Source organism: Papio anubis, chromosome 9 (genome assembly GCF_008728515.1).
Source record: "Papio anubis isolate 15944 chromosome 9, Panubis1.0, whole genome shotgun sequence".
Classification (NCBI taxonomy): domain Eukaryota; kingdom Metazoa; phylum Chordata; class Mammalia; order Primates; family Cercopithecidae; genus Papio; species Papio anubis.
In genome coordinates, this window is record NC_044984.1 from 53,362,091 (window position 1) to 53,388,330 (window position 26,240).

Genomic DNA, 26,240 nt, shown 5'->3' on the forward strand with positions numbered 1-26,240 from the left:
AAAGAAATCATTCTATCAAGAAGACACCTGCACTTGTATGTTTGCTCTGTTGCCCAGGCTGGAGTGCAGTGGCACGATCTCGGCTCACTGCAAGCTCTGCCTCCGGGGTTCACACCATTCTCCTCCCTCACCCTCCCTCGTAGCTGGGACTACAGGCACCCGCCACCACGCCAGGCTAATTTTTTTGTATTTTTAGTAGAGATGGGGTGCACTTGTATGTTTAAGGCAGAATTATTCACAATAACAAAGTCATGGAATCAACCTAAGTGTCCATTGTTGATTGACACTTAGGTTGATTCCATGGTACATATGGATATACTACATTTTTAATCCAAACAACTGTTACGGATTGTATTCCATGCTATATGTGTGCATACATATTGGTATATGTTGATTGACACTTAGGTTGATTCCATGGTGTATATATACCTACCACATTTTTAAGCCAGTCAAGTGTTGTGGACTGTATTTCATGGTATGTGCATTTATCATGGAACACTACCTAACCATAAAAAAGAATGAGATTATGTCCTTTGCAGCAACATGGATGGAGCTGGAGGCCACTATCCTAAGTGACATTACTCAGAGAAAAAAATCAAATATTGCTTGTTCTCACTTTTAAGTAGGAGCTACACAATGGATACACACAGACATAAACATGAAAATAGATGCTGGAGATTCCAAATGTGGGAAGGGTGCGAGGGAGATGAGAGTTAAACATTACCTATCAGGTACAATGTTTACTATTCGGGTGATGGCTTCACTAGAAGCCCAAACCTCAGCATTATTCAATATATCTGTCCAACAAACCTGCACATGTACTCCTTGAGTCTACAGTAAAATAAAATAACAAAAAAGGAAAAGTACAAATTAGTTTATGTATTGTTCTTAATGTTACAATAATAAGTCCCTATTGACTGCTTTATATAAACTTGACTAGTAACATCCAGAATTTTTTCTTTTAAAGCCAGAAAACATTTTTGTCCATAGCACAGAAAATCAGGCTATTGGTGAAACTGGACAGTGGTGTAAATGTGAAATGCCTTATAGAAGTATGGTGTCACAATGACCACCATATATGACCCGAAGAAACAGAAGGATAAACTGTCAAAATTCTATGCTGAAAGGGATGAACAGAAGAAAAATAGGAAAACACTGCATAAAGCTAAAAATGAAGATTTCGATTACCAGCTGAAGGGGTGGATCTATCAGCATTGCAGTGAACACATGACACTCAGTATGTTGATGAGGAAACAAAGATCTATCACAATGAACTGAAAATTGAAGGCAATTGTAAATATTCAACAGGCTAGTTGCAGAACATTAAGAAAAGTCACAGCATTAAATTTTTCAACTTTTATGGTGATAAAGCATCTGCTGATCATGAAACAGCCAAGAAATTCAGTGACAAGTTTGCCAAGGTCATTGCTTGTGCAAATCTGATGCCAGAGTAAGTGACTTCAGAAAGATACTGATTACAATTTCCCATAAGTTTGGTATGCTGTGTGTCTATTTTTGTTTCCAAGAAATTGTTAAATTTCTCTTTATATTTCTTCTTTTAATCATTGGTTGTTCAGAAGTGTGTTATTTAATTTCCATGTACTTGTGGATTTTTCAATTTTCCTCCTGTTATAAATTTCTACTTTCATACCTTTATGGTTGAAAAGATACCTGATATGATTTCAGTCTTCTCAAATTTGTTAAGATTTGTTTTGTGGCCTAACATATGATCTGTCATTTGCACTTGAGAAGAATGTGTATTCTGCCGCTGTTGGGTGGTATGTTCTGTGTATGCCTGTTAGGTCTGTATGGTCTATAGTTTTGTTTGAACCCACTGTTTCCTTACAGATTTTCTGTCTGTATCTCCATTATTGAGAGTGAAGCAATAAAGTCCCACCACTATGGCTGTTTATTTCTCCTTTCAGTTCTGTAAGTAATTGCTCTATATGCTTAGGTATTCATGTGTGATACATAAATATTTACAATTGTTCTATCTTCTTGATTTATTGACCCCTTTATCATTAAATAATAACCTTCATTGTCTCTTGTGATTATTTTAGACTTAAAGTCTATTGTTCTAATATAAGTACAATCTACCAAGACTGAATTATGAAGAAATAAAAATCTGAACAGAAAAATATTCAGCAAGAAGATTGAAGCAGTTATCAAAAACTTCCCAGCAAGGAAAAGCCCGGGTCCAGATGTCTTTACTTGTGACTTCCTTCAAATATTTAATGAATTAACACCAATCTTTCTCAAGTTTATAAAAAAAAATTGAAAAAGTGAGAACACTTGCTTCCAAATTTATTTTATTAAGCCATCATCACCCTGACACCAAGGCCAGATAAGAACACTATAAAAAAAGAAAATTACAAGCCAATATCCCTGATGAACTTAGATACAAAAATTCTCAACAAAGTGCTAGCAAACCAAATTCAACAGCACATTAAACATATTATACATGATGATTCAGTAGGATTTATCCTTAGGCTGCAAAGATGGTTCAATGTGCACAAATCAATACATGTCATACACTGCAGCAACAGGATGAATAAAAATCATGATCATCTCGATTAATACAAAAAGTTGACCAACATCATTTCATGATGAAAACTCTCAACAAAATGTGGGTATAAAAGAAATGTACCTCAACATAACAAAGGCCCTATATTCCAAGCCCAAAGCTAACACCATACTAAATGGTGAAAAGCTGAAAGCTTTTCTTCTAAGATCAGGACAAGTCAAGGATGTTTACTCTCGACACTTCTCTTAAACATAGTACTGAAAATCTTGGCCAGGGCAATTAGGCATAAAAATAAATAATAGGCACCTGAATTAGAAAGAAAGAAGCAAAATTGTTCCTGTTTGCAGACAACATGATGTTATGTGTAGAAAACCCAAAAGACTCTACCGTAAAACTGCTAGAATAAAGAAATTCATTAAAGTTGAAGGCTACAAAATCAACATACAAAAATCAATTGTGTTTCTCTACACTAACAATGAACTATCTGAAAAAGAAATCAAGAAAACAATTCCATGTACAATAGCATTAACAACAATAAAATACTTAGGAATAAAGTTAATCCAAAAGGGTAAAAAATCTGTATGCTAGAAAACGATACTGCATTAATGAAAAAAAATTGAAGAAGACACAAATGGAAAGATATCCTGTGTTCATGGATTGGTATTATTAATATTGTTAAAATGTTCATACTACGCAAAGTGATCTATAGATTCAATGCAATACCTATCAAAATCCCAATGGCATCTCTAACAGAAAAAAAAATTCTTTAGATTCATCTCTAATAGCCAAAGCATCTTGTGGAAGAAGAAAGAAGCTGAAGGCATCATACTTCCTGATTTTAAACAATATTACAAAGTTATTATAATAAAAATAGCACGGTACTAGCATGAAAACAGACACTAGACTAGTTGAACAGAATAGAGAGTTCAGAAATAAAACTCATGCATATGTAGCTGACTAATCTTTTACAAGAGCATCAAGAATACACAATTGGGGAAAGGTCTCTGTAATAAATAGTGTTGGGCAAATTGAATGTTCACATCTGCAGGAATAAAGCCAGACCTCTACCTTATATCATGTACAAAAATTAACTCAAAATAAATAAAAGTGAGAGCTAAAACTATACAACTCTTAAAAGAAACATAGGTACAAATATTTGTCTTATATATCACATCAAAAGCATAATCAGTAAAAGAAAAATTAAAACTTTCTATTGGGATTTAAAGCTTTTATGCTTGAAAGGGCACTATCAGGAAAGTGAAAAGATAACTCACACAATGAGAAAAATGTTTTCAAATAATATATCTGATAAGGGGCTTTTATCCAAAATATATAAAGTATTCTAACATTTTAATAATTTTAGGAAGTCCAAATAATCCAATTAAAAAATTTAAAGATACACCAATTGCGAATGAGCACATAAAAAAAGTTAAACATTATTGATAGTTAGGGAAATGTAAAATAAAATCACAATGAGATATTCCTTCACACCTGTTAGGATGACTATAATTTAAAAGAAAAACAGAAAATAACAAGGATTTTCAAAGATGTGGAGAAATTGGGGTCCTCCTACATTGCTAGTAGAAATACAAAATGGTACAGAAACTGTGGAAAACAATTTGGTAGTTTCGCAAAAATGTAAACACAGAATTACCATATGACCCAGCAATTTTACTCCTAGATATATATCCAAAAAAAATTAAAAGGATATGTCCACACAAAAACTTGTACATGAATGTGCATAGAAACATTATTCACAATAGTCAAAAAGTAGAAACATTCTAAATGTTTATCAGATTATGAATGGATAAAACAACATATATCCATACAATGAAACAGTATTTGGCCATAGAAATGAATAAATTTCTGTAACATGCTGTAACATGCAGTAACCTTGAAACATTATGCTGAGTGAAAGAATACAGAAACGTAAAGGTTACATATTATATGATTCTATTGAAGTGAAATGGTCATATACATAGAAGAGACAGTAAGTAGACAAGTGGCTACCAAAGGCTGAAGGGAGGGAGAAATGGGAAACAATAGCTTATAGGCATAAGGGTTATTTTGTGGGTGATAAAAATGTTTTGAAATTAGATGATGGTAATGGTTGTGCAATTTTGTGAGTATACTGAAAACCACTGAATTGTTCACTTTAAAAGGGAAACATTTTTATGTGTAAATTATATCTGAATAAAAAAAGAATTAGTGCTGGTTTTCATGAAAGTTCATAATGTTGCCAGAGTGTATTTGAGATACAGGTAATGAATTATTTATTTTATATAATTTGCATAGTAGTCATATTTCCCATGCTCTGTCTTTTGCTTTTTATAAGAAAACATACCTAATGTAATCATTGGCATCATTATTCTATAATTGTCTACATAAAAGAGGTGTAAGAAAACTATTGACTATCATAAACAGACAAAATTGATTTACAAGGTAAATAAAACAAAGTAGAATAGCTAATTGGAAATTCTCAAAGATATCACGCAAAAATATTTACAGGTTTGGTAGTGTTTTATGTAGGACTCTATATGTCTATACATTTATGTGTATGCATGTGTCAGGGAATAGTAATAAGTAAAAGGTATGTTTCTCATTAATGCGAAGGCTATATGTATCCAGAGATCTAAAGTATCAGTCGCATGGTAACTGGCAGATTACTTACAAAGTGAAAGCGTGCTGATGGTGTTAAAAACAAACCAAAAAAAGATCTACTGTGATCACTCAGTTTCCCATTATGTGCTGCAGTCATAAGGAGTCCTGGGCTCACCAAAAATGAAAGATAAAGAGTAATAACTGCTATAATTTTCTGTTGAATCACCTAGTTGTATAAGGAAAATATTTTTTATTTTGCTTGAAGGATTTGTCTCTAGCAGTGTTGAATTAGTATATTTATTTATGTATATACCTTTCTACCCATTTTTTAAAAATCAAGTAACTTTAGTTAAAATTCTTTCAATTATCACAGTTTTAATTTCAGCATTAAAACTTAAATAAATAGGACTCATTCTTAATTTTAATTTTAAAACATTTATCAGTTAAAGTAAAATTTCAATGCTATCACAAAGATTTCTGAATAATTATTAAAAAGTTTTAAACTTTTCTCCTATTGGACTCAAATTACATATTATGCTCCATTCTTAAGTTATTTCTACATATTCATGTTAAAACTTTGGTAGTAAGTTTTTTGGGTTTCTAATTTGTGGAGATTTTTAAAATTGTTATATTCTTATACAGAATTCAACCATGTGATTATTTCAGCTGTTGTCTCTTTTGAAAGACATGTTTTTCTATTTCAATGCTCTGGGATGCCTACATTTGTTCTTAAGAGTTTTCTGTTTAAAACTATTATAGTGCATTAGTTTTCTCAGAGAAGAAATGAACTGTAAGTTGCATATTTATTTTTATCTAAGCTATAATAATTGACTTTAGTTATTGCCCATGTTACTATTTTTTTTTTTTACTCTTTTTTATTATATTACACTTACCTTTGATTCCTGCATTCTTTGTGATTAGGTATAACATTAATGAGAAATAAATGACCATTATTTGGAGACAGAAAAGCAGGGGAAAACAAACAGTAGGTAAGTTAGTTAAGGAGGTAAAAAGAGAAAGGGCAATTGAGAGTCTAACTAGGTTTTACTTACATTCATTTAAAAAAGAAATAAAAAACTCATAATCATAGCTTTGATTTAAAAATAAAAAATTTTACACAGGACATGGAATGTATTAGTGTATGCTTATGGTATTACCACACATCCTCGGTAGCGCAAAAGAATTATCTCTGCCCAACATTGTCACCAGAATATGTAAAGATGAGGCTACGTCAGTATGGCTTGGTTGCATAAACTTTATCGGGTTATTTGACCAAGATCTTGATGTCTTGAATGACGGATATTTAACTTCATCTTTTTATAATTGTACAACAGTTAAAGTTTTCAAAAGTAAAAGACAATCCACACTGAAAACAAATTTTTGCTGTAAGCTGTTTTTTATAGAAAAACATACTATTTAACTGCGTCATTAATTAGCTCAATATTTACACAATAGTCTATATATGCATGTCTGTTTTGCAATCTCTACAAAATCATAAAGTTGTTATAGATCGGGAGCCATCTGGTTTCCCCAAAGGCAAGTTTTTTCAAATGTATGTTGGTTATCATTTGCTGCATAACAAATTATCCCAAACTTAGCAAGTTAAAATGACAAACAGCTTAGCTGGGTCAAAGTCTCTCATAAGGTAGCTGTCAAGCTGTCAGCTGGGGCTGTAGTCATCTCAAACCATAACTGGGCTGAAGAATTCACTTTCAACCTCACTCACATGGTTGCTGGCAGGGTGAGGTTCCTCACATGCCATCTGCAACTGAAGCCTTTGGTTTCTTGGGATGTGAGCCTCTCTATGGGTTTTCTGAATGACCTCATGCATAATATGGAAGCTTGCTTCTCTCAGTACACTTGGTGAGAGAGAGCGCGCATGTGCGAGAGAGTGCACACACCCAAGATGGAGGCCAGTCTTTTTAAAACTTAATCTGGAAGTGGTATCGTATTACTTCTGTCACATTCCATTTGTTGCAAGTGAATCACTAAGTGCAATCTACGCTTAAGGGAAGAGGATTCACAAAAGGGTGAACATCAGGGCACAGAATCACTGAGGGCCATCTTAGTGGCTAGCTAACACCATATACCAAAGTTACCTTCAGTTGCCAGAAAATCGGCCACACAAAACTCTTTTCTGTAGACAGAACTCTTTTCTGTAGACAAAATAGTGTACTCTTTTCTGTAGACAAAATAGTGACTTCTGAGTTTTCATTTTGGGCAACTGGATAAATAATAACACCATTTATTAAGACAGCACTTGTGGAAGGCTGGGTTTGAGGAAGGAGATCATGAGTTCAGGTATGCACGTATTAAATATGTTAGGTTTGTAGTTTTTCTAAGATTTCCAATTGGAGATTTTATGTAGGCAATTTGCTATTTGAGTCTGGAGCTTAGAGGAAAACTTTGGAATGAAGATACTCACTTGAAAGTATTCATAATATAGATGGTAATTAATAATGTGGGCATGGTTAAAATCATGAAATAGAGAATACAGAGTAAGAAGAGGAAGAGATCAATGACAAAACCTTTAAGAACTCAAGATCAAAAACTAGATAAAGGAAAGTGATCTAGCAAGAAAATCTGAGAATTAGTCCCAGAAGTAAATGAAAATGAGGGAATCTGGTGATACAGAAGCCTAGCGTCGAGATTGTGTCAAGAAGACATAATACTCTACACTCTCTAATGATACTGAGAGAGTCAAATAGCAGAAGTCTGTCTAGAAAAACGCTGAATGGCTTAGTTTGATTGTTGCAGGAGCCATGTGCATGAAGGGGTGGGAGAGGGTCACCGCCTGGAGTGAGTTGAGGAGTAAGTGGCTGGTTAGTGAATCAGTGAGCTTGGGTGACTTTCTCAAGGCTTTGTAAAAGAGAGAAAAAATACAGCAACAGTAGAAAAGGGAAGTAGAGTCCAAAGATGGTATTTTCTTGAAAATATGAAAATGAATTGCATATGTTTAAATGATGATGGAAGAGTGCAATAGAAAGAAGTTAAAAGAACAAGAAAGAAAACTGTAATGAATAATATGAGTTTCTGTGGAAAGTTGGGATGTGGATCCTATAACACAGATGGAGGATTATCTCCAGAACTATAATAAGATAGAAAGAAAACAGAAGATATGAGAGATAAGGATGCAGGCAGGTTTCTAGGTTTGATGGCAGAAAAGTGAAGGCATTTTTTTCTGATGGTTTTATTTTCTCTGTGATGTAGTAGAAGAGGTCATGTGCATATTAATGCTGTTATATATTATTACCCATGCTGTATTTCTGCTAATTAAAGAAACTCTCTGAAATAATGGTATATACATAACCACCTGTTAGGGGAGCAAACAATTTACTCATTCATTAAACAAATGCTTCTGAGTGCCTGTCTGCCTGCCCAAACTCACAATCAACCTGAGAGGGCAGGAATGCACATATTCACAATATAATGTGCCAAGTGTGACACTAGAGATAAAAACAACATTCTATGAGTGCATGGAGGAAGACAACCTGGAGAATTATAGGAAACTTCACAGAGATGGAAAGCTGAAGATGAGTTTTGAAGAATGAGTAAGAGTTTGCTAGAAATAAAAGTTATCAAATCATTACAGGTAATGGGAACAGTGTGGACATAGGACCCTTAGTCAAGAAAAATTATATTTATGCAATTTTAAATCCTCCAGGGTTTGGGGGACTTCAGGCTAGGAGTAAACACCTCATAAATATTGCTTCAGATCTAGAAATTGGACTGGTAGCCCGGGAAATGGTTGTGCAATGAAAGAAACTCATTTTAGCAGGAAATAATGGCCAAATATCTGTTACCCTGAAATTAAGCACAGAGATATGGAAAAACACATGAAAATCCAGTTTTTACTTCATGAGTTACCAACAAGCAAAACAAAGTTCTTTCATACAAATGTGTTTATCACGGTAGAGTTATGAGGATAATACCCCAGTACACATGAAGAACATCAAAGTCAGCTCTGGCAAAGGCTGTTTGATGCCCTCAGTCTCTCCTCTTCTATATAATAAAATTCTCAATTTTAGTTAAGTGGATTACCTGAATACAGACTATACATGTGTCTAGTCTGTATTATACTGGTGTATAGTCTGTATATACTATACAGATGTATAGTCTGTATTATACTGGCAATTGTGGTAAAATGTCTAAGTTCTGGTCAATAATAAGTGTAGGAAAGTGGTGTGATGATTTCTGAAATGTGTCCTTAAAGGGGAAGTGTATTTCCTTCTTCTTTTTGCTTCTCGGTTGCATATGAGATTGCTGAAGCTCTATCTGGAACTCTAAGGCCCCTGATAGCTCACTTTAAGGATAGTGGAATGAAAAGCTGGAAACAGCCTGGGCTCCCAAGGATTGCAGTGCAACAGGACCAATTCCTAATTGCCTATATCCACAAAATTAAATTATATTTCATTTTGTTATATTACTTAAGCAACTGCTTTTTTAAAAAAATATCGTCACCAAACCTCATACATTCATTGTAACCAGACACATCAACTAGCAAATAAAACTCTACTTCTTTCTCAAAGTTTTAGATCTGTTTTATGTTTCTCCATTCTTATTTCTACTCAAAGGGGTATCTTTGTTAGTTGGTGGATTTTTTTCCCTTCTAAAGGACACAGTGGTAATTATTTTCTAAAAACAAACAAATAGAAACACAGCCTATTTAGAATCCACATGAAAAATTAAATATGTGTTTCCTACCAGGGAACTCTCAAAAAGTATAATGACTTCTCTGGCTATACTCACTCTGATCCTTCCAGTATCTGGGTTAAGTACTTGCCATGGATTAACACAATCAATCCTTCCAACACTCCTATTAAGTAGTTACTATTTTCAGCCCTATTTTCTTATCATATTTAACATGGTATTTTTAATTTTTATTTTACATTAAGTTCTAGGATACATGTGTAGAATGTGGAGGTTTGTTACATAGATATACATGTACCATGGTGGTTTCCTGCACCTATTAACCCATCATCTAGGTTTTAAACCCCACATGCATTACGTATTTGTCCTAATGCTCTGCCTACCTTTGTCCCCCAACCCACAACAGGCCCTAGTGTGTGATGATCCCTTCCCTGTGTCCATGCATTCTCATTGTTCAGCTCCTACTTATGAGTGAGAACATGTGGTGTTTGTTTTCTGTTCCTGTGTTAGTTTGCTGAGAATGATGGCTCGCAGCTTCATCCATGTCCCTGCAGAGGACATGATCTCATTCTTTTCGTTGGCTGCATAGTGTTCTATGGTGTATATGTGCCACAATTTCTTTATCCAGTCTATCATCGATGGGCATTTAGGTTGATTCCAAGTCTTTACTATTGTGAATATTGCCACAATAAACATACATGTGCATGTGTCTTTATAGTAGATTGATTTATAATCCTTTGGGTATATACCCAGTAATGGGATGGCTGGGTCAAATGGTATTTCTGATTCTAGATTCTTGAGGAATCCCCACACCATCTTCCACAATGGTTGAACGAATTTACACTCCTGCCAACAGTGTAAAAGTGTTCCTATTTCTCTATAGCCTCACCAGCATCTATTGTTTCCTGACTTTTTAATAATCGCCATTCTAACTGGCATGAGATGGTATCTCATTGTGGTTTTGATTTGCATTTCTCTAACGACCAGTGATGATGAACTTTTTTTCATATTTTTTTTGGCCTCATATATGTCTTCTTTTGAGAAGTGTCTGTTCATATCCTTTGCCCACTTTCTGATGAGGGTGTTTGTTTTTTTCTTGTAAATTTGTTTAAGTTCCTTGTAGATTCTGGATATTATACCTTTGTCAGATGGGTAGATTGCAAAAATTTTCTCCTGTTCTGTAGGTTGCCTGTTCACTCTGATGGTAGTTTCTTTTGCCGTACAGAAGGTCTTTAGTTTAATTAAATCCCATTTGTCAGTTTTGGCTTTTGTGGCAACCACTTTTGGTGTTCTAGTCATGAAGTCTTTGCCCATACCAATGTCTTGAATGGTATTACCTAGGTTTTCTTCTAGGGTTTTTACAGTTTTGGGTTTTACATTTAAGTCTTTAATCCATCTTGAATTAATTTTTGTATAAGATATAAGGAGGGAGTCCAGCTCAGTTTTCTGCATATGACTAGCCAGTTTTCCCAGCATCATTTATTAAATAGGGAATCCTTTCCCCATTGCTTGTTTTTGTCAGATTTGTCAAAGATAAGATGGTTGTAGATGTCTGGTGTTATTTCTGAGGTCTTTGTTCTGTTCCATTGGTCTATATACTGTTTTGGTACCAGTACCATGCTGTTTTGGTTACTGTAGCCTTACAGTATAGTTTGAAGTCAGGTAGTGTGATGCCTCCAGCTTTGTTCTTTTTGCTTAGGATTGTCTTGGCTATATGGGGACTTTTTGGTTCTATATGAAATTTAAAGTAGTTTTTTTTTTTTTTTTTCTTGATGGAATGTTTCTCCATTTGTTTGTGTCCTCTCTTGTTTCTTTGGGCAGTGGTTTGTAGTTCTCCTTGAAGAGGTCCTTCACGTTCCTTGTAAGTTGTATTCCTAGGTATTTTATTCTCTTTGTAGCAATTGCGAATGGGAGTTCATTCATGATTTGGCTGTCTGCTCATCCATTGTTGGTGTAAAGAAATGCTTGTGATTTTTGCACATTGATTTTGTATCCTGAGACTTTGCTGAAGTTGCTTATCAGCGTAAGAAGTTTTGGGGCTGACACTATGGGGTTTTCTAAATATAGAATCATGTCATCTGTAAACAGAGACAATTTGACTTCCTGTCTTCCTAACTGAATATGTTTTATTTCTTTCTCTTGCCTGATTGCCCTGGCCAGAACTTCCAATACTATGTTGAATAGGAGTGGTGAGAGAGGGTATCCTTGTCTTGTGCCAGTTTAAAAAAGGGAATGCTTCCAGCTTTTGCTTATTCAGTATGATATTGACTGTGGGTTTGTCATAAATAGCTATTATTTTGAGATATGTTTTACCAATACTTGGATTTTCGAGAGTTTTTAACATGAAGGGATGTTGAAGTTTATCGAAGGCCTTTTCTGCATCTATTGAGATAATCATGCGGTTTTTTGTCAGGTTCTGTTTATGTGATGGATTACATTTACTGGTTTGTGTATATTGAACAAGCCTTGCATTCAAGGCATGAAGCCAACTTGATCATGGTGGATAAACTTTTTGATGTGCTGCTGGATTTGGTTTGCCTGTATTTTATTGGGGATTTTTGCTTTGATGTTCATCAGGGATATTGGCCTGAATTTTGTTGTTGTTGTTGTGTCTCTGCCAGGTTTTGGTATCAGGATGATGTTGGCCTCATAAAATGAGTAGGGAAGAGTCCCTCTTTTTTTGATTGTTTGGAATAGTTTCAGAAGGAATGGTACTGGCTCCTCTTTTTACCTCTAGAAGCATTCTTGCAGCCCTATTTTATAGCTCACAGAGGTTAATTGACCAGTGCCTCAGATCTGGAAAGTGATGGACTCAGGCTTGTAGCATAGGCAGCCTAACTCCACAGCTCAATTATTAAACACTACTCTCATCACCCCACACAGGTATGGATAGCCTTTCTTGAAATTTGTTGACTAGGACTTGTCCATGGCGCTATATATATATATATATAGCAAGTATATATATGCAAGCAAATGACTTGGTATGAGACATTCTTGTTCATCCATCTTACTTGTTCCTGAGATACTTGCCAACTGGTTTTCCATTTCCTCCTCAGTGTCTGTATTTTCTGCTCCTGATTTCAAAGTAAGTTTCCATAACCCTGCTCTGCATAGTCAGGCATCTGGGACCTGAACATGGTTGGGACAATTTGTTGTCCATCATTATCTTTCTCTTTCAATTCTCCTTGAGCTGCTGTACCATCTTCAGTCCTAACTTCATTATTTGTGTTCCTCCCAACGCCCCCCACCCCCGCTACTTTGGAAAAGCCAGTCTCTGGCTTGAAACCTTTGTTCAAATTCCATACTTAGCCTGCTGCCTTTTAGATATGTCTAGATATCATTCATCTTGGCCTTATTTCTAACCTCAAGTTTTGAATATTTAGGACTGAGAACATTGAATTTAGTGGATAGTTTGATTCTATAATAAAAGTATGATTGCCTTTGGCATTCTTGGTCACAATCTAGACATCCATTGGCTGGATTCATTCCCTCTTTTATTCTTCAAACATTTATTAAACACCTGTCAGGTGCTAGGCATTGTGCTGTGTGCAGAGATAAGCATGAACAAGTTATTTCCTGCCCTTGCAGAATAGTTACAATAGTAAACAGTAGTTATAACAGTAAATAATAAATACAATAATAAAAAGTTACAATATGTGTGTTGAGGATTAAAACAGGGAAGTAACGAACAAGGTCAGTGGAGCTTGAACAGAGTTTTGAAAGCTCTATGGTTCATCAGGTTGACTAGGAAGGCAGGATACTACAACCAAGGGAGTGGAATGTTAAAAGGTATAACAACATGGCCCAGCATAGCCTAAAGCTTAGGATAGGACAAAGGGAATAGTCAGAGATGATGTGGAGAGGGGTTTGGGGTTACATCAGGAAATGTCTCATATGCCATGCAAAGGAATTTGGGCTTTGAAGGGATTTAGGCCAGCCTATAAAATGATGAGATTTGCCAGGTTTACCCAGTCCTTTAGGCTTCTACATGTCAACCTGCCACCAGGCTAGTGAACACACAGAAGTGATTAATGAGCTCTGTGACCACCCAGAAAACATTCCTGGCAGCTGCAAGCCCCAAGATACATCAGGAATCTGCTTCTCTGGCAACATTTCGGTAAGAAATAAGTCTATTTTTGAGAGTTCTGCTGCTGCCTTAGTTGCAAGTCTCTTCATCTGCCCCATTACTGTAGTATAGACACTTGATTTTTTTTTCCTATGGATTATTTTCAAGGGTCGATACAAACACTAATTGATTGAAAGTTTTTATTTACTCGGTTTTGAAGCTGAGATTACTTGTGCAAAAGCAAAAATAATTTGGTAGAACACACCAATTCTTACTAGCCAGAAGTATAGAAACTTATTATTCCCTGTGAAATAACAGTACTTTTTAAAAATGGAAAATGACAGTATGTATTTGAGATGGGCAGGCTGACAGCCTCCTCATCGCTTCAGCCCAGTCCTTACTTTATGATGTTACCAACAAGAGACGTTTGTAGGGTGGTCCTGTAGTTACCCTCCCTGACTCCAAACCTCAGAAGGTTGATGGATAAAGTCGAACACAGTCAATAAACTCAACAGCTCTCTTTCCATGAGTATTTAACTATCATTTTGTATCTTCTGACAGCATTAAAATGTGTGGTGTATCGGTACTGGGATTTACAAGGACAACGTGATTAATTTAAATGCCTTTTGGAGCAAATGGGAAATATCTTATTCCAATTTTTGGAAGATGGAGAAAGTGTGTGGTCCTGAACACAATAGATAACTGTCTAATACTCTGTTCATTTGGGGCTTTCTAACCTGGCCTATGGGATGAGAACAACATTTCCCTCCAATTTTACAGTGATTGAAATTTCCAATACCTCAACTTAGCCAAATAAAAAGAGTACAGCAAGAAAATACTGTCCCAGGGATAGCATGCATATTTTTGTTTATGCAGTAATAGCAAGAATTGAGTATGAAGACAAGAGTCATCTCCCTGGAATTTTTTTTCCTTTTTAATAAATGCAGAGGTGGTTACAAGAAGAAATACAATGTTGGCTGGCAGAAGCAGCAGGGAAGAAGATTTCATATTGAAGACTAACTAGTTCTGAGACATTTTGGATGTCTTCTTGCAAACAAGTAATTGAAAATTAAATATTCTCCATATAAAAAATAGGCACCTGCTTGCAAGTTTTGTGTTCTATTATTTCTACTTTTCTCCTTTGATGCCGGATTTCCACGTGCTTGGAATAATTCATGAGGATTACTTTAAAATTTCAGGAAAAGGCAATGGATGGAAGCTTGCTACCTAGAAAAATACTATATAGCTGATCTCTGAGTTTTAAAATAAATGGGAATCTTTCCCTCTGCACTATCTACCATAAACTTGGTGCCATACAAAAAGCGTTAAGTTTAGACTGAGGAGTCCAGGGAACAAGAACCCAATTCCATTGATAACTAACTGTATCCTTGGGCAAATGCATTCATCTTCTTGAAACTCAGTCATATGGTCTGTGAAGTGATGCAGGCAGGGGTGCAGGGTATGCTCAATAATCATTAAGGACTCTATTAGCTTTAATGTTCTATGACCATTTATTATATTTTAGGTTAAACACAAATAAATTGTGAAAAACAAAGGCAGAAATGTACGGCACTGCCATTCATGCAACCAGGGGTAAGTGGAATTGTTCTTTCCTCACACTCTAGGCTGAAATAAACGAGCATGCATTTAAAAGTGAAATTGGGAATATAGCAAAGCAAATACATAGGATTGGCCAAACCAAAGCTTTGCAGGCAGTGGAGGTTCTGATACGAGATGTACCCTGCAGTTCATGCATTTCACTTGAAGAGTGAGACTATGACTCACAGGTGGGACTCTTTCCTCATCCCTCAAACCTCAGTTCTCACAAATAGATCAGTGGGAGCCTGCTTTGTCTGCCTTGGAGAGCCAAGTCATTTTGGGCTGGGAAGTAATAGGTATCTAAAATGAATGCTTGAGCAATGAGAGAAAAATAGATCCTCCAATGTCCTGGAACACAAGCCTCCATTGAGGTCCAAGGATAGAATCAGGGTTGTTCTAAATGAATTTTCTTTCATTTTGTTTTATCACACTAAAAACTATCTTTTTGGTCAATTTTTTCTGTCAAATTAAAAACTTCTTAATGCAACTTTGCAGTAGCTTGAGGCATTTCTGTAGACAATTAAGTTATATATCCTTACCATTGTTGTCATGTTATGATGTCTAGAATAATTTTTCTTTGACAAACATTAGGAATAATGTATTCCACCCTATGACTGTAAATATCTCATTAAAGATTGCTCATTTTAAGGTGCAGATTGAGTTAGCTTAAGCATCAAAAAGAAATTATTACCATGATACCAGATTCTCCCTTGGAACCTAAGGATTTAACTGGACCCCAGAAAGAAACTGCAACAAGAGAGATTAACACTAGTTAAACTCATTTTATTTTACTGGGCTTATTTCTGTCCATCTACTTCATTCTATTGTCTCCTCAAATCAACTTCCAAAATTTTTCTGGTCTATAATAGAAAATACAGCCCCCAGCATTTCCAAGTTTCTCATAATATGAGTAAATTTAGCCACCCAGAAAAAATCTTATTTCTCTTACAGTACCAGCTTGAAAATTCCCAGGCAGGGATTTGATTAACTCAGCTTGGGGAAGGTGTGTACCCACAGACGATTAACTGTGTCCAGGGTTTGGGGAACAATAGCTATTCCTGCTGCCACCAATGGATGAATGGGGTAATGCAAGTTCTTAGAAAGATATTGTTATTACTGCGTATTATTGTATAGAAATGTACAGTCCACCCTTGGTCCCCCAGTAAACATGAATATAACATTCTTCTCATACACACAACTCCAAAATGCCCTGCTTAAAATGTTCCAACTTTCCCAGGTAAAACCTCAAATAGTGGTTTTCTGGCCTAAAATCATACTTGCCCTGCATTCCGTGATATAATGACCTGAACAGTATTTCTCTGTGACTAGGCTTTCTGAGGACTATCTATTCCTATTCCACTCAAGTTCAATTATATATTTATATGGTTCCTTACAATATGTAATACATTTAATAAACAATAATAGAGAAAAATCGATATATTAAAATAAAACTTTTTTGTTAAAAAATGAAAAATGCTATGGTATAAATTGGTCACTGGTTCAGAGAATATCCTGGTTATTAAATTATAAGATGAACAAACATCTTGGGCCTCCATTTGTTAACTCCCTTTGAAAGTGAAGTAAATTTTTTGGTTAATGCATTTATTGATTGGGAGGGTTTCCTGTGATAGGTGTTCTTCAGGAGCAACATTTGAGGCTGGGATTTTGGAGGATTTCTCTATAGGAGGCTAAGCCAACTTTGTAGTTCATTTCTTATCAGTGTCTGTATCAGTGCCTTGCCTTCCTGTGTTTTCTGGAGATATAACTTCTATAAAAGATTGGTCAGTTTTCTGTCAATTTCACTTAGGAAAATTCTATTTTTAAACAACCTATGAAAGAAATATTGAGCTGTATTCTTTGAATCCCTATCCTGACCTGGGTCTTGTTGAATGTGGTTTACGAAAGGGCCATTGTATGGGGTCATCAATGTGTCTACCCCTGCAGTATTGGTGCTTCAGAGAGGTGCCTTAAGTCACCTGGGACCCCGCAGATATTCTCATTCTGATTTGTAGAATCCAATTTATATGTTCTAATTTCAGAATAGAATGCAACTGAGGAAAAGGCTGTTGCAATTTAGCAAGGTAAAAGATTATCTTACCCCAAGCTGGTGAAAGACAGGAGCTATGAATTTGTGCTATTGTCCATGGACTTTTTTCAGGAGAGCCACCTTGAACTGAAGATTATTCCTTTCATAAAAAGTCCATAATGAAGCCTGAGTAAATCAGCCAACATACTAAAATATTTTGACATTTTGCCACAAAGTCTCTTAAAAATCTTGGATACTAGATATAACAGAAGATAAATAACCAACTGTTCTGCTACCACAGGCATAATCCTCCTCCTGGTCCCAAATAAAGAATTCTTGCTATTCTCACCCCACCTTCATTCAACTAGTGTGCAAATTCTGCATTCAAAATTATTTCTTGGATAAACAAGTTGCATACATTCATACAATGAAATTTTACTCATCAATAAAAAGAAGGCACCTTTCAGTGATACAAAAATATGGATGTCAAAAGCATGCTGAATCAAAGATGTAAGACGTGAAAACACATATGGTATGATTTTGTTTATTTATATTAAACAAAATCAAAAAAAGACTATTCTACAGTAATAGAAGTCAGAAGATGATTGCCTCTGCATCAGGGATTGGAGGACTGTCTGGAAAGGGACACAAGTAAACATCCTGGAGTAATGAAAGTGTTCAACCTCTTGCTTTGGGTAGTTGTTACATAGATGCTTAAAATTGTGAAAACTTATCAAATCGAACATTTAAGATTTGTGTATTTTGTGTTTAAATTATATCTTAAACATACAACTATTTTTTAATCATTAAAGATTATAGAAATCTTACTCGAATTAGCTTCAGAAAAAAAAGCAATAGATTATGGGAATTTGAGAGCATCTCATGGAAGGCAAGAGGGATGCATATGGGCCTAAGCAGTGAACTAGAGCCAGGGAGTTGAATGTGTTCGGGAATCTCATTCTCCCACTAAAGCTAATAGTAGCATATCTGCTTTGTTTTCCCTGCCTCTCTATATCTTTCTTTACTTCTCAGTTCCAAATGATGGAAAACAAAAATGACAACAGTTCCTGAGTATGGTATATTATAGGATTATTTGATTCTTCATCAATTCAGCAAATATTTGTTGGTATTAATTGCTGATTGCCCCAGCATGCCAGGTATTCTTCCAGGTCTTGAGGCAGTATCAGTGAACTAGTCAGGGAAATTAATTAGAAGGGTATATTCTAATTTAGGGAAAAGAGATAAGTAAACAAATACACTAAAATATGATTTTAGGTAATAATTAGGATGTTAGAAAAGGGAGAATGTCACATTGGGAGGCCAAGGCGGGTGGACCACCAGAGGTCAGGAGTTCAAGACCAGCCTGACCAACATAGTGAAACTCCGTATCTACTACAAATACAAAAAATTAGCCAGGTGTGGGGGTGGGGGCCTGTAATCCCAGCTACTCAGGAGGCTGAGGTAGGAGAATCGCTTGAACCCAGGAGGCAGAAGTTGCAGTGAGCTGAGATAGCGCCATTGCACCCCAGCCTGGGCAACAAGAGCAAAACTCCGTCTCAAATAAATAAATAAATAAGTAAATGGGAAAATGCAAATCAGAGGGACTTGAGGGGGGAGTACGTTAAATGAGGTCATGAAGGAAGGCTGAAACTTGGATGATGAGGAGGAGCCTGTCATAGGAAAATTCAAAGACATTTATTTTAATTTTTAGGAAGAACAAATATAAGGTCTTTAAGACTGGAAAGAGCTTGCCATATATCAAAAATAGGAATATTCGTGAGGCTGAATGAGGGGTAGAGTGATAAAAAGTGAAGTCAAAAAGGTAGGCAGAAGCTGTCCTGTAGTACAGTGCAGATATAAAGACAGAGTCGATCTTTATCTTAAGAATAATGGACAACCATTGTGTGATTTTAATCAAGGGAGAAATCAAATCTGATTTATATTTTTAACCCTAAGATATTACACTCTTATCAGATGGTTCTGATATTCCTTTCTGAAGTTTACCTTCTTAAAAAAAGTTCTTCATAGTAGATCCAAATTCTCCAGAGAAAAGATGTATTTATCCCATCTGGGTCAAGTGTCCATTGCTTAACTCAATGGCTGTGGCCAGTGAATGGATCATTTTACAGAAACATGGTAGCTCCTATGCAACTATACATTTGGAAGAAAGATGAGTTTTCAGAAAATGTGAAATAGACAAACCTGAAAATGCTCACTCGAAATTCAATGCAAAAACTGGTTTTCTGTGATTTTTTTTTTTTTTTTTGCACTACCAAATAGAAGGTATGACACAAATTGGAAATCCTTCAAGGATCCATGCTTTGGAAATAGGAGAAGTGGTTTGTGGCTTGGTTTGTAGCTTGTACTTCTGTCTATATCATCTACTCCAGAAATGCTGATATTCACTTAATATTTTGAAGCAAGTTTTAGAGGAATTGGCAGATATGCCATTTTCCTTCAGCATAAACTAGATGGAATTGCTGGTATCTCCAAGTGCAGTTAGTTACAGTTACTAGCTTTCTTCCTTCACAGCTTACTAGTGGGCATGGGACCAGGTCTATATTGTTTACTACTGCATCTACAGTGAGCGAATAAGTAAATCATGATGCTATCAGAAATACCCTCCTATTTTATGTCTGTTCTGGAAACTTTAAGAAAATTCATATCTTCAGATTTTTAAGAAGAAAAATGCACTATATTTGATTGGAAGAAAAATTGGGACAAAAAATTGGGACATGATGTCGAGCATTTGAAGTGTTTGGCAGCACATCTGGGTTTTTTTGTTGGCTGAAGGTAGAAGCTTCGCATATCATCATGGCTTATTGCAGTTAATTATCTTTCCTATTTCCTGCTGTATCCCTCATGCCTAATAAAGGTCCTGATATATAGTTGGTGCTTCATAAATATTTGCTAGATTAAGTATTATAAATACATCAGAATGTATTGAGATCAAAGACTTTTGCCAATTATCTTGAAATAAGTCTTGTCTACTGCTGTGAAATCATCACCTTCATGAAAAACAGAGGTTCTTCAAGAAGTTTGGTAGAAATGGAAAGAGAATATAAGTTTCTTTTCCACTGTGTAGAAAAATCTTTTAGAAGATAAGTTGACTTTTGGAAGACAAGTTTCAAAGGCCTGGATTGAACCTGAGGAATACTTTTCACTTTTATTGAGGATTAAACATAGCCCATTCCGAGCAGTTTGACAAGGAGGGGCTCACTACCAGTCTGAAATAGTGAATAATTTTAGCCATGCTAATCAGGTAGATTTCTGTTTCAGTGTTCTGCAGTAACCAACACAGTTTTACTGAAGGCCTGTAATCTCTTGGCCGAGCCACTCCACTAAAAGAAGAAAATGGAGGGAATGTGTTCTGAGAGCTATCTCATTGCAAAATAAATGCTTCTGTAAAGTGCATGTGCTGAAGCAACAACATAAACGGTGGCAAAATGTTCTGTACATGAGTTTTACACATTTCAGGGGAGGCTGCCCACAGCTTTCAAAGGATTCTCAATAAGCCTTTGACTTCAGAATGTAAAGAACCACTGTTACCTCAACATTTAATTCACAGATGAAACCACACCGAGGTTAGAAAGCACTCTGTGATAGCTTGGGTTGATCATGGTCATTTTTCCGTCATGTGAGAGGATTTAATGAGGGTAAAAGGTGAAGAAAAGTAGACGGAGCAGTCAGGTCCCTTTCTCGAACAGCTGATTCAGACTATGCCCCAACCATCTGTCTTAAACTCCCATACTCCAGGTCACTCTGTACCAGCCCTAATCATCCTGGGGCCAGGTACCAGACAACCTGGACGGGTTCCAGGAACAGACCTAGTCCCTGAAGCCTGAAAAGTTATTCTACAGCCAATCTACAGAAAGTCTGTGAAACCCAGCTAACCCTGTCGCACTTCCCGTCCATGAGTTGGCCGCTACAGCTCCAGTTTGCTGTTATCTTGTCCGCAGCACAACTCCCTATGCTCTCTTTGGGAGCAGTAAATAATAGAGTTCTGCCTTTCACCTATCCAAATGTCACTGCATGTGTCCCACCATCAAAAGAATCTTTAAATCTTATAGCACATCTTCGTGGTAATTCCATGAAATAAACTGAATGGTTGCAGATGAGGAAACTGAACCTCAATGAGGTTAGTAAAGTGGCTGAAATTTAACAATCTGTTAATTGATAGAGCTGGTATGATAACCCACATCTATTATATATGCACTGAGTACAAGTTTTAAGTTTGTAAATGTAATTAAATAGTATACATAATCCAATGATTGTCCTCAGTCTTTAAACACAAATGAGACACAGAGAAACATTACATAATATTTGGTTAAGATAAGTGACTGGGCCAGTCACGGTGGCTCATGCCTGTAATCCCAGCACTTTGGGAGGCTGAGGTGGGTGGATCAGCTGAGGTCAGAAATTCGAGACCACCCTGGCCAACATGGCAAAACCCCATCTCTACTAAAAATACAAAAATGTGCTGGGCGTGGTGGCGGGTGCCTGTAATCCCAGCTACTCAGGAGGCTGAGGTGGGACAATTGCTTGAACTTGGGAGGCGGAGGTTTTAGTGAGCTGAGATCGCACCACTGCATTCTAGCGTGGGTGACAGAGTGATACTCCGTCTGTCACCCAGAGAGACACAAAAAGCCCTTCAAAAAATCAATGAATCCAGGAGCTGGTTTTTTGAAAAGATCAACAAAATTGATAGACTGCTAGCAAGACTAATAAAGAAAAAAAGAGAGAAGAATCAAATAGACAAAATAAAAAATGATAAAGGAGATATTACCACTGACCCCACAGAAATACAAACTACCATCAGAGAATACTATAAACACCTCTACACAAATAAACTGGAAAACCTAGAAGAAATGGATAAGTTCCTGGACACATACACTCTCCCAAGACTAAACCAGAAAGATGTGGAATCCCTGAATAGACCAATAACAGATTCTGAAATTGAGGCAATAATAGCCTGCCAACCAAAAAAAGTCCAGGACCAGATGGATTCACAGCCTAAGTCTACCAGAGGTAGAACAGGTGTGAATTGAACAATGAGAACACTTGGACACAGGAAGGGGAGTATCACACACCAGGGCCTGTTGTGGAGTAGGGGGACGGGGAGGGACAGCATTAGGAGATATACCTAATGTAAATGACGAGTTAATGGGTGCAGCACACCAATATTATGGACCAGGGCTTTCTTTTTTAACCAGAAATATCAGCATATCACTGCTGCCATGTACATATTGGCAGAAAAAAAATTAGTACCTAAGAATTAAAAATTGGTTAAACAAAATAATATAATAAAAATAATAAAGTACATTTATGTAACAAAAATATTTTAACCTTAATATCATACTATAGGGAAATATCAATATGGGGTAATATGTGATATATATATACACACACACATATATGTAGCATATATATAGAGAGAGCTAATTTTAACCTGCAGTTTGCAAAGTAGAAGTTCAATGTGTAAAATAATAAAGACGCAAGGAAAAAAAGACCGGGAGGATATATATGTAAATCTTAAAACTGGTTATATTTGGCTGATGGAATTACGGGTGAGTTTTGTTGTCTCTCTAGATTTTCTAGACTTTCTGCATTTGACGCAAATTGCTTTTCCAAAAATTCTGAATTTCTGAGCTCCTCTCTGAAAGTAGGGTCTTGATGTGAACTTGATTGCTTTTGTCCTGTCAGTGATCATGGATTGCTTTGGGGCTGTCAAACACATTTAGAGATGACAGGTGAAAAGAAATGTGTTGTCATGTAGCTGTAGAACTCATAATAGACTGGAAACCAGAAGGCCTGGGTCCCAGTCTCAACATTGTTCATTATTATTTGGGTAACATTAGGCAAGACTTGAACTTCCCTCTAAAGCCAGGAGGGTCATACTTGCCCTTATTATCCCTGCAGGGTCATTATGAGGACAAAGTAACCTAATGAATGAGAAACATTGTAAATTAAAAAAAAAAAAAAAAAGGCATTGTTATGAGGCATTTTAGCGTTCCTTATGTGATTACAGACTAATTCATCTCTTAGGTATCTGCTTTCCAATTTCCAACCTTACTTTCTCTGTCCTATCATCTTAATTGCTTAATTTCTAATCACTTATTTATTCTTTTCAGCTTTCTGTTTTTCGCGTGCATTGTGCTACTCAGCTGAAAACAGTATTATGAGAGAGAAGTACCTCAAAAGACAACACTTTACTCAACCCAGAAGACTTACTATAAGGTGCATTAATTTATTGCTGTGATTACAATTCACATTTTAATTTGTAATTTCTCACTTAATGTCTAAGTTTCTTGCAACAGACTGTAAGCTTTCTGATATCAGGTAGCAAGTTTCCCCACAGGCATATGTCACCTTATGCAGTGACACATTGTAGCCATTCAATAAATACCTCTTAATTGAAGGAAGGAATGCATACTCCACAGCTCAGAAAGGATTCATAGATATATAGAAACGAATAAATGTATAATGTCCTTCATGATATTGAGCACATAACTGTTGTTTCCTTTCAAAGAGGGAAGGGATAAGGTTTGACCTGGAACAGGAGGGATTAATGGACATAGTACATGCCTGATTAACTTGGCAAATGTTTATCTATTGCAGTTCTCAAATAGTAGGTGCCACTTCCAGCTGGGGGAGAAATGAGAGCTCTGTTTGTGGTGATCCAGTATCTCCAGAGTCCATCACCACTGCTGACCTCCCACTCTACATCTCCAAGCGCTCTGCTATACCTGCCACGAGCAGCTGTCACCTGCAGACTTTGGAAGGTTACAACCAAACCTCTGTCTTATGACCTGCCTTCTGCTTCAACATCCTGACTTCCCACAAACAATTCTAATAAAGAGCAATTAACCTGAAAGTGTTTCGCAATTTTAATGTATGAGATATGGTTTCTCTCAAAAGCTACACTGCTCTTGTGTCCTTACAAGGTATTTTCTTAGCAAGAATAATCTGTTTACATGGGTGTTAATGACTAAATCCCTTTCTTGTAAAGCTATGCCCATCTGTCACACAAGAAGAATAGTACCCTTTAGAGAGCGCTAAAGAAAATGTAGGGAAAATGAGCAGGTATTCAAAAAGGTAAAATGCTGCCACAGAGCCTAACTGATAAGAGCAATTAATGAAACATTAAGTGTAGAATAGGGAATATATGGCATGGGATAAATTATAGTCAGAATTCATGTTTCTTTTGTCTCCAGAAGTTCACATACAAAACCCCATGCCTTTACAAAACAATAAATTCAGCACTGTCGATGATGCTTGTTTCCTTGTGAATGTTGCAGAGGTCTCTTCAAGTGACTCAATTGCACGGAAAAAGTTGTATCACAAAGAACCAAGGTGAGCTGAAGCACAAAGCGGGAGAAATGGGGTGCAAGGGTGTGGAGGAATAGGATTTGGGCAATGGAGAGTGAAGAAAGGCGGTTCTATATTTAAAACAACCGTGTCTTGCTTCTCTAAACCTCCTCAAAGTTTATCAGCAAAAACTGTCTCTCTGCCTTCTCTTTCACATAGCAATTATAGCAATTTCTTAATCTCAGGAGGATGCTACCATCTTCTAAGGCAATAAAACCTGTTCTAGAATCATGTTACTAGCTTGCAAAATGCTTTTGCTAAGCCTTCCTAACAATACCGTCTAAAGAAGTTCCCTCTTTAGAGATGATATCATATCCCACATATTTGAAATATTTAAGGAGAGCAGAGATTTAAAGTACAATTTATTTCTGGTGAAGACAAAATGGGAAGTGTGTTACATACTGATTGAAAGGCAGCCACGAAAATAGGCTTATTTCAGTACTTTCTATTGTTATTAGAATCCATAAAGCTCTGAAAAAAAGATGTATGATCTTAAATCTGAGTGCGATGAAACCAGTCTGATGGTTTTCTCTAAGCAAGAAGTGAAGAGATGGCATAGAAACCTGTTTTGTGTGATGGCGGTGAGACAGATCATACCATTTTAATTGGTATCAAGATTGAAATGCTTGCCCAAAATTATCCCTCCAGGGTTGTTTTACTGCTGAGGTATTATAGATTTACACCCAGCTTGGTAAAACTTCTTAGAAAAGGTAATTTCTATCCTGAATACAAAGTCTAAACAGAGTTAGGAGAGAAGGAATACATGCAAACTTACAATTGTCAGTTTAAAAACCACATCTACAATGACAGAGTATAAAGTGGCCCGGGCTAATCGGATACAAATTCTGTAAATCTCTCGTGCATGAATCCCATCTCAATCAACTACTGAAATGCAAGAGTATGTTAAAACACACACACACACACACACAGAAAAGAGATCTTAAAAGAATTGCACTCCTTCAGATAGTTTGATGAGTCTCTGAAGGTAAACCAGGTCTGTTGCTATGCAGAAGATCCGCAGAATCTAGGGATGGAATGTGAAAGATTCATGACATTGTAATTCAGCATTATAGGATTTGCCAACCACATTTCATTCCTGCCCACTAAATTAGGAATGTAAGGCACGGCCAGCAAGCAACAAGACAATGCAAAAGGAGATAAAAGCCCAAGCAATGTTACTTGTTCACTAATCACCCAGAAAAGAAACCTGTCACCACACAGCTCGATACAGACAACATTGGAGTGAGATACTTTGCAAAAGAGCCCTAAAATGAGTTAGGACACAAAACATTTTTATGAAGCACCATTTCACATAGAAACTGCAGAGATGTTTTCTTCAATCATGTACAGAACAGCTACAGCAGTCCAGTCTGCCTGGAAGTGTTCTTTCTACACAGAGAAACAGT

The 26,240-nt window shown here is 36.3% G+C and overlaps 1 long non-coding RNA gene across 1 annotated transcript; it reads left to right on the forward strand.

Annotated features, from left to right (window-relative positions):
* The first annotated feature begins 248 nt into the window (after positions 1-248).
* Positions 249-24,340, forward strand: LOC103875800. The gene is made up of 4 exons (XR_634767.4): positions 249-1,450; positions 1,849-1,929; positions 23,598-23,703; positions 24,085-24,340. It is a non-coding gene; the product is annotated as an uncharacterized LOC103875800 (long non-coding RNA).
* Positions 24,341-26,240: the final 1,900 nt, after the last annotated feature.